Source organism: Macaca fascicularis, chromosome 18 (genome assembly GCF_037993035.2).
Source record: "Macaca fascicularis isolate 582-1 chromosome 18, T2T-MFA8v1.1".
Classification (NCBI taxonomy): domain Eukaryota; kingdom Metazoa; phylum Chordata; class Mammalia; order Primates; family Cercopithecidae; genus Macaca; species Macaca fascicularis.
In genome coordinates, this window is record NC_088392.1 from 60,651,719 (window position 1) to 60,662,586 (window position 10,868).

Sequence of the window (10,868 nt, forward strand, 5' to 3'; positions counted from 1 at the left end):
AAACTCGACTTACCAATTTAGACTTACCAATAAGGTTGTCCTTATTGTACCAGCTCCAATAAGGAATTCAATGGCAGCAAAGAAGGAAAGACAAAAGTAACTTATTTCCCTCTCTGGTTTTGGATTCACTTGTTAGGAAGTTGAGGGCATGCCTGTGAACTAAGTGAAATGACAGGGGCTACTTTAGTGTGCTAGGGCTGCCATAACAAAATACCATAGACTGGGTGGCTTAAACAAAGAGGTTTATTTTCTCACAGTTCTGGATAAGGTACTGAATAGTTCAACACCTTGATTTTGGGTGAACCTCTTTGTGAACACTCAGTCTTTAAAAGAGGGTGAACACTCAGTCTTTAAAAGAGGTTACGTTGTGGATCAGGAAGGATGCTTGAAGAAGAAGGTACAAGATTTCCTAATCAGTTGGAGCAATGGTGACAACAACAGTTAACGAGAGAAATCAAAGTTATGACAGTATTTGTATGGCAGGCAGGTAGTATGGGTCCTGCTACCTACATATCTATAAAAAGAAAACAAAACTGTTATTGACACAATAAGTTCATTTAGCTGTTACAGTCGTAGATATAGAATCCTTTGAGTAGTAATCTGATGTTTTGATTTGTATTGAGCGTTTTTAAAAATCAAAGTTATAAGTAGATTCTAACTAAGGATGACATAGTACATTAATAAAATATTGCAACATACATCTTAGTAAAAACATACTGAAAGCCAAAGGATTCTAAACAAGAAAAAGTCTGTGATTTTTTTTTTTTTTTTTTTTTGAGACGGAGTCTTGCTCTGTCGCCCAGGCTGGAGTGCAGTGGCGGGATCTTGGCTCACTGCAAGCTCCGCTTCCTGGGTTCACGCCATTCTCCTGCCTCAGCCTCCTGAGTAGCTGGAACTACAGGCGCCCGCCGTGATTATTTTTAACACAATTTTTTTCTAGTGTTTACCTTGTCAATGTAGCATGACATAAAATAGACTTACATAATGAAGGACATCAACTTTAGAAGTCTTATGGTAATGTTCTTACCAGCTAATGAATTTACATGTAGACCTTTGGCATTTTTCTTGTTCTCCATGTAATCTTTTCATTCCCAATTGCCATGAACAATGTCATCAGCAATTTTATCCTTTGAAGAGCATTTCTGTTTCCCTGGGATGTGGTGGAAACATAGGAACACTACCCCCTAGGAAAGGTGGCAAACCCCTGAAAGACAAGAATGAATAAAACAATGTCAAAAGAGAAGAAGTATAAAATCAATCATACTTTTTATAAAAATCTGTTGATTTATAAAGTATATAAGGTTTAGATATATGTAAATCAATAGAAATATCTAAACTATTAAATATATGCAAATCTATTTCATAATATTTAAATTTAAAACTCTCCATTAGGCTTCATATAACCTAATGTCCTCTATATAGTCATTAAAGTAAGGCCATATGATTTGTTTTTGAGAAGTAAGGGAATAGTGGAAAACATAATAATTGAAACATTATTTAAGGTGCCAATAAGACAGCCAGCCATGTCAATCTGTGTTAAAAAAAATCATCACATATATATGTGTGTGTGTGTGTTTATATATATATATATATCTCCAATTTTTTTCTCTAATTTATGTAATACTATATTGTCAGCAGCATATCTTATGGAATTAGTAAAATGTAGAAATTTAATAATTACTAGAATAGAAGCAGATATTTAAATTTCATATAATTACTGGAAGTTATAACTTATATTTTACACCTTTCTCACAAAAATGTTATTAAATGAAGCAATCATATTACAGAATTTGCTTTTCATATGCTTCAACTTCATTAAGTCTTCATATGTGTATCCTGCTGTGGAATCATGTTAATATTTGTATATTTTTCATTGTTGCCATAAATGACACTTGATATATCTAAAGAACTGCTGTATATTCTGTGATATGAATGCAAGCAAGTTTAGAATGCAAAGGAACACTTTCATTTCACCTGATTTGGGATAAATTTAAAAAAATATTTTACAAGTGGTTTTGCAGTTTGATATACACTGATCATAATGCAGAAGGTATGATTCAGCTAGCTTTGGTGTTTCTGAGGTGCAAAACAACCCAAACAAAACAAAACCAAAACAGAAACCACACCCTTACAGTTATCCATTGTAATATTGATCATAGTTCAGTGAGGTCAGAATTGTTGACAGGTCAAACTTGCAAAAGTTGACTATACATTATATTTAGAGATAGATAAATAATTTTTAAATTTTAAATATAGATATATAATTGTGATGGAAGTCTACTCAAATGGCTTCCAGTGATCCCTGCCTCTGAGTGTACCCTTGGGTAATCACTAGGTGAGTATGGGCTGGACCTGGTGATATGGTTTGGCTCTGTATCCCCACTCAAATCTCATGTTGAATTGTAATCCCCATGAGTTAGGGAAGGGACCTGGTGGAGGTGATTGGATCATGGGGGTGGTTTTCCCCTTTGCTGTTCTCATAACACTGAGTGAGTTCTCATAAGATCTGATGGTTTAAAAGTGTGTGGCTGTTCCCCCTTCACTTTTTCTCTCTCCTATCACCACGTAAGATGTGCCTCTTCCCCTTCTGCTGTAACTGTAAGTTTCCTGAGGCCTCCACAGCCATGTGGAACTGTGAGGCAATTTAACCTCTTTTTTATAAACTAACCAGTCTCAGGTAGTTTTTTATAGCAGTGTGAAAATGGACTTATACACCTAGTGCCTTGCGTCTAATAAACAGCATACTGCAAAAGTGTTGTGATGCCACTTCTTATATTAGATTACAAAAGACTATGACTTCTATCTTGCTGGAGTTTCTCTTGCTCGTTGTGATGAAGCCAGCTGCTGTGTTTTGGTCTGTCCTATGAAAAGGCCCAAGTGGCAAGTAAATGAGAAAAGCTTCCATCAGTGGCCAGCAAGGAACTCGGTCCAACAGGCTGCAAGATACAATCCTATCAACAACCATCTAGAGAGCTTGAAAGCTGATGCTGCCCCTACAGAATTTTGAGATGACTGTGGCTGCCAAAATTTTGATTGCAGCCTTGTGGGAGACCCTAAAACCAAAGACCCATGCAAGTATGTCACACCTAGATTCCTGATCCACAGAACCTGTGAAAAATACATGTGTGGTATTTGAAGATGCTAAATCATAGATAACTTGTTATGCAGCAATAAATAATATAATAACTAATATAATGATGTTTTACTTTAGAATCACCTAATTCTAATTCTTTAGGGCAAAAACCATTTTCTATTACATAATATGGTTACATGCTGTTGTTTCAATGTTCCTTTTTCTCTAGCCTTTTGTTACCATATCTGAAAAATAAGAATGCCAAGAAAGAATATCTCTAAGATTGTTTCCAGGTCTAAATTTTTATCTTATTTACATAAAATTCCACTACTAAATTCACACATAGTTTTGATGGCAAAATAGAAAATAAGGTTTGTAAAGATTACATGACATATGCATGAAAAGGTATCTAGCTCAGTGTCATTCACTGGTAAAATACTCAGAAGGTGTGAGGAAACTGATGTTTTCCACAGGATGGAATATAGAGACAGCAAGCCTGGGGGTCCAGTTTAGCTGCTATTTCTTGGTCAGTTTGGACTTATCAAATGGGGTAGAGAAGAACAATTGGGGGCTAAGGTTTTGATACATCCAGTGGAAAATTTTCAGCCCTTCAGCGTCTTTCACACAGATGTTTATTTTGGATTTACTTTTTTTAAATGTTTTTTTGTAAGATCAATTCTTAAACTTTCTGTAGGAAAATGTTTAGAATGTCAGAATAAAAATGAAAGTGTGAAATACATATTCACAGCTTTCCATTTTCAAGTTTAATAAGTACATGCTTTTAACAGGGATACAAGTTGAAAAACTGAAAGGGTGGGTGGAAGATGATGAGGAAGTAGCTGCTTTGTTTCATTTTTATATTATAATATTCAAAAATTTAGAAGCGCTAGTATTAATGGCTTTCATGACTTATCAGATACACATTGACCATGGTCCCTCCATAGGACAGTTATGTGAAAAAAGAATTTTGCAACATGATTTTACTAAAGATGGCTGAAAATTCTTTGTTCCTCCCATTGAGAATCATAGGGAAAATGTACCTCCCTTTGCATCAAGATTGGACTAATTAATTAGCTTGGCAAATGGAATATGGCAAAGTAATATTCTGGGATTTCCAAAGCAAAGAAGACATTTAGCTTCCATCAAGACCTCTTGTAATGCATGCTCTGGGCAAAGCCCGCAACCATGTAAGAAGTTTAGCTACCTTGAGACCACCACATTGGAGAGAACACATGTAGGTCAACAGTGTGAGCTACATCCAGCTTTTTAGCTATCCCCATCTGGTGCCAGACATGTGAGTTAAGCCACATAGGACCCTATATACCAGCCCTATCCTGGCTGAGTATCATTGCATGACACCATGAGAAACAGAAGAAATACCAAGCTGAACTCTACCCCAATTCTTAGCAAACTATATCAAAGGATTGCTGCTTTAAGCTATTTAATTTTGGGGATAGATTTTTTTACACAGCAATCAATAACAGAAAATATCATCATATTCACCTAATGTTAACCCAAGTGTTTGACATCTAACTAGATGTGTGGTAGCCTCTAAGTGTCATAAAATACTTTGCAGCCTTATCTAGAATTGACAATTTAGGCCCCAAATGAGATGGTACCAAGTTGTCACTGGAGACCCCTAGAAAAATCAGAAAGAAAAATAACAGTAAAACAGACATGAGGGATGTTCATATTAGAAGCATATGGTGTAACTTTATTGAAATTCTATATTTCTGCTTGAGTTGCTATAACAAATATAAAAATGAATAGGTAAACATGTACATGTGTAAATGTGTGTATGTATAAATACATAAATATATCCCTATATAGAGAATGTATAATATATATTTATATATAAAAGTACTGATTTAAAGAAAACTTCCATTTATTATTTTATGTAGAACAATTACATTGAATAAAATTTACCAATTTATTACAGTAAAGCTTGTAATGATCACAGTAGACAAAACTAGGTAAATAATGTCCCCGAAAAGACCCATAATGCTTTATGTAGCACATACTTTAACACAGAAATACTTACCTCCCATACCAAAACAACAACAACAACATCTTTAATTAGGTTAATATTGAAAACAGAAAAGTGATAGCTTGACTGAAAATTTCCCACTTAATTTCTTCCTCAAAACCCCAAAGTAATAATTGCTATCTTATTCACTGAGCAGGACTCTAAGGTAGAAATCTCCAACAGATAACACCCTATTGGTAGTTTCCCATATGTTGTAGAAACATGGTTTTCAACAAAAGGAAAGGAAAACTGGTTCCATAGAGAAGATTTTAATGAGAAGCATCCATCTGGCTGTTGCCTCAGCCATAGTTCTTCTAAGAGGCAAACACTGTTTCATTTTTCAAGTCTTCTTATGTTTACTTCCAAATCCTCTGTATCAAGCTTATACTGTTACTTCATAGATACCAATACTTCATTAGATACCAATAAAATTTGAATATTTTCTGTTGAGATTTTTCTAACATTCAGCTGTGAGATACTGATTTAGTTCACTTATACCGCCCCATTCTGTTTCCTCTCTCCTCGATTATTCTTAGTTTCTTAATTCTAGTATTAAAACTCAAGCTTCACAATTAATCTTTCTGCCCTTCCACAATAGTATTGTATTTTTAATACAAAATACTTACAAAATCCCAATTTACTCACTTCTGATAATCAACATAATATTAAATGTTTTTTGTGAAGATATATCAGTTTTAAAATTAGAGTTTTTACATACACTTAAAATCGTTCAAAAAAAGGAATGATATAAATTTTAGAACACATGCTGATCAAATATATCTATTTTCATCTGGACTGTTCGCTTTTGCACCCCAGGTGTAAATTTTTCAGTGGTGCTTTTGGCATATACTTTTCAGAAGAGTCATATAGAAAAAAATAATAAAAGAGATTCTACACTAAAAAAAATTCATTGATATGTCTTGTTAAAATACTGTCTTCTCAAATCCCAGAGGCTCACACCTCCTGGTGTGATACTTTGTCTCCACCTGTGTGAATCAGCATGATACCTCAGCACAGGAAATCTATAACATAATGCTCACTAAATGCCTTCAGAAAGGGAAATGTTAACACCAAAAAAGGCCTGTTTTTGTTACAAAAAATATTTGAAATGTGCTTAGGTAGTTATCCTCCAATTATTATAGCAATTAATAATAGATTAAAAGGATTTACTATCTTTGGAAAACTAAATAGTATGTATTACAGGCTTGGCACAGTAAGAAGTTTTTTGTTCCTTTCTCCAATTTCCTTGTTTGCTGACCCAGAAAAGCTTCCAGGAAACCTTAACTGTAAAGAGGCATTTCTCTTTTGGTTTAAAGGCAGATGTTTACTTTCGAATAACTAAAGATTATGCTATATTCAGATTCTATTCAATAGTTCATAATTTTCCTTTTATTGCAAAAGAAAATCAAATATGTTTCCACTTACTTCTCACAAAATGAAGGTAAAACTTCATTATCAAAATGTCTTTCTGAAGTGCCTAATGTCCAATTGAAGACACTGTCTTCTTGGAGATGACATGGCACTTAATTTCTCAGCTGCTGTTGTAAAACATTTGTTGTTTCTTCTCTGTTTTAGATTTTGTAGCATAACCTTTCCTTGGTTGCCTTTGTTACATTACAGTTTTAGGTAAGTTTTACAAACAAAAGAATTTCTAGGTTTTAATCAGCTTGAAACTTTAGTTTCTGCCAATAACACAAATTAGATGTCCTGAAAATATTCTCAATAAAGGTACCAAAATAAGCTGAATAAAATAGAATAAACAAACTTTAAATATGTAACCAAGATTACAAGTCATTAAAGTAATTCTGTTCAAGGGAGGAACCACAAAAATTCCAAAAGATGCCAAACAAAGACAGAGAAAACCCCACCTTCCAACACATAATTCTGAAACTATAGAACACAAAAGATATCAAGGAGAACTTAAATGCAGCTAGAGAGAAAGAGAAGATTACTAGGAGTAATAGCAGGCTTCTGAAGAGTCATTTTCAGAAGAAAACTAAATAATATATTTCAAATTATGAGAAAAAAATTTAAAAACTATAATTTTATACATAGCTAAGGTATTATTTCAGGACAAAACCAATATACAGACATTTTCTGAGAGGCAAAACTCAAGTCTCAGACAAATCTCAAAGATGTCTTTCAGGACAAAGGAAATTATGTTTGGAAGGATAAAGATAAAATACAAGAAATAATAACACCAAGAAAATTAGTAAACATATAGCTAAAAATATAAAATATACATTTAAAAATAACAAACAATAGTCAATTTGAATGTAAATATAAGAGAAATCTAAAATGTTGGGCAACAAAAATGAATAAATAATTTTAAACGCTTTAAGATTCTTATATAGTTTTGTTGGAAGGTATAGGTATTTATTTTACATTGTGTTTTATTATCTATGTAAAATGTTAGGAATTGTATGAAAAAAATTATAGATTGAATTTATGCTGTAAATGAAAAGGTTTTAAAATTAAATACATAAGTCATCAACTTAAGAAATGAAAACAACAAAATAAGCTGAAATAATAAAAATAAAAATAAAAAGAGTGGAAGGTAATTAATATACATTTTTTTAAAACAGGACAAATTCAAAGGTAAGGTATTCGTAAAATTTATTAGAAGAGATAAACCTCTCGCAAGACTATTACAGAAAAAAAATGTTTCTATTGAATATAATTGGGCCCAGAAAAAGGAGGCATTGCTAGGTATTAGTCACGGTTCTCTAGAGAAGCAAAGCCAATACGATATATAAAGGGATATATAAGAGGATATTTATTTATTTATTTATTTATTTATTTATTGAGACGGAGTCTCACTCTGTCGCCCAGGCTGGAGTGCAGTGGCGTGATCTCGGCTCACTGCAAGCTCTGCGTCTGGAGTTCATGCCATTCTCCTGCCTCAGCCTCCCAAGTAGTTGGGACCACAGGCGCCCGCCACCACGCCCGGCTGATTTTTTGTATTTTTAGTTGAGACGGAGTTTCACCGTGTTAGCCAGGATGGTCTCGATCTCCTGACCTCATGATCCACCCACCTCGGCCTCCCAAAGTGCTGGGATTACAGGCGTGCGCCACTGCGCCCGGCTGGATGAGGGTATTTATTATGGGAATTGGCTCAGAAGACAATGAGAAGCAAGAAGCCACATAAATATGCCACTTGTAAGCGGAGACCAGGAAAGCCAGTGTTGAAATCAGGCAGAATGAGAAGTCCTGAGAACCAGGGGACTATTGATGTAAGTCCCCGAGTCAGAAGGCCTGAGAACAGGAGCGCTGATGTCCAAAGACAGGAGGAGATGGGTGTTTCATCAAGAAGACAAAGAGAAAATTTACCTCTCCTTGACCTTTTAGTGCTAATTGAGACCTCAACGCTTTGGATGGTGACCCACTTTATTGAGGAAGATCTTTACTCAGTCTATTAACTTTAACGTCAATCTCTTCTGGAAACACCCTCGCAGACACACGCAGAAATAATGCTTTGTTAGCCACTTGGGCATCCCATAATCCAGTCAAGTTGACACATAAAATTAGCCATCACACTAGAAATATAAAAAGGATTTAAAATAATATTAAAATACAATAAATATTTTTTTCAAATGAATGTAAAAGTTACATGATTTGATTAACTGAACAACACTAACTCAAGAAGAAAATTTTAATAAAATAACTATTAAAATATTCCATCAGAAGCTTAAAATCTATCTTCAACAGACATATATACTTACACAACTAGAAAAAAATGATAATTTAAAATTTTAATTGTCAAAACTTTCACAAAGCTGATAATGAGAAACTTAATAGAACTCTATTAAAAGTGGAAGGCTGTTACCAAACTCATTTTGTGGGTAATGTATTTATAGAATAGTGCTACTCAAAGTAGTCAATCAGCTATTTGTTATTGATCAGCAATGAGATAAGTCGTTTAGACTAGAATGTAAATTAATTTGCTGTTCCCTTCACTGAGAAAGTCTTGCTTCCAAAAATATCAGCTGAGGGCACAGCATGGTAGCTCATGTCTGTAATACTCCACTTTAGAAGGCCAAGGCAGGAGGACTGCTTGAGGCCAGGAGTTCAAGACCAACCTAAGCAATATAGCAAGATGCTATCTCTATACAAAATAATAAAAATAATAATATCATCATCATCATCATAAATAGCTGGGCATGGTGGTTGCACACCTGTAGTCCTAGCTATCTGTGTGCTGAGGTCGGAGGATCACTTGAGCCCAGGAGTTTGATGCTGCAGTGAGCTATGATGGCAGCTCAAAGTCTAAATTCTCTCTAAATTCTGACTCAAAGTCTTTTTTTGTGTGTTTGTGTGTGCTCCAGCAACAAACAGTTCAAAACTGGCATGAGTTCACACATCATACATTATGTATTTTTGTTCTAGAAACCAAAATAGGACAAGATTAGAAAAGAAAAATTCCAACCACACTCATGAATATAGAGGTATGTGTCCAAAGCAAAATATTCTCAAACTGAGTTTATTAGGGAATTAAAAGTAACAAGAGAAAGTCAGGTTTAACCTGGGAATTTCATACAACTCAGTATGAATGCACAATAAATAAATAAGAAAAGTAAGTAAATCAGGAGCTTTCCTTTTTCTTTAACCTGATATAGGATACCTAAAAAACCCCAAACAAACAGAACAACAGCGATGACATAATGGTATAAATACAAATCCATGATGAAAATTATAATCTACTTTTTTAAATTGGAAAGTAAATATAGATGATAATTATCCTGGTTTATGTTTAATATGAACACGTGAAGTAATAATTACCTGCCTAAAAATAAAGAAGGAAATACATGCCAAGATTTGGAAAAAACAAATGAAAATGGTACAATTACATGGAGCACCAATAGACTCCAGAGAACAGTTATGAGTAAATAAGACTGTACAATATAATTTCTGGATATCATTTTTATATTTTATGTCTATTAGAAAATATAATTTTAAAGATAATTCTCATTTTAGCCCCTTATAAAATATACATAGAACTATGTCTGCCAAATGTGGATTAAAACTCTAGAAAAAAATAAATTTTACATTGAAAGATATTAATAAAGAATTAAGGAAGAGATAACATGAAGATTTTAGAAATAAGAAAGCTCAAAGTATTAAAAATGCCACTTTTCTCCAAATTAATATTTTAAATTAAATGAAATGCCAATTAGCACAGTGTTTTAAGAACTGAGAAAGGTGGCTAAAAACAAGAGACCAAGGAGAGATCAAGAATGTAGAAGAGACCAAGAATACTACAGGTGATTCTGGTAGATAAAGATGACAGAAATTTAAATTATTATAAAGATATAGTAATTTAGAAATAGTTTAGAAAGTATTGGCTCAGTGACAGATGACTAGGCTATCACAGAATGGGATAGGTAAGGGTACACTTGTATACAGTATAAGATCAGATAAGATATGCTAGAATAGAATAGAAGAGAATAGAATTTGATAACAAAGTGTTTAGTAATAGATCCATCAATATATGGAAACATTTTAAATATGTGCCATTGCTGATGATAGATGAAACAATGGCATATTTATTAATAACTAAAGGTACTGGAAAAAGTCATCACTCATACAAAGAAAATCAAGTCTTCACACAAGGACTTTAATCTGAAAAGCAAATTTCATATTTTGATATAAATATATCATGCATGAATAAATACATTGTATCCTAAACCTGACCTCAGGATAAGAGTGTACTTCCTTAAAAGTACAAAACCATAAAATATACTTTGTAAAAGTACTTGCATTAAATTACAC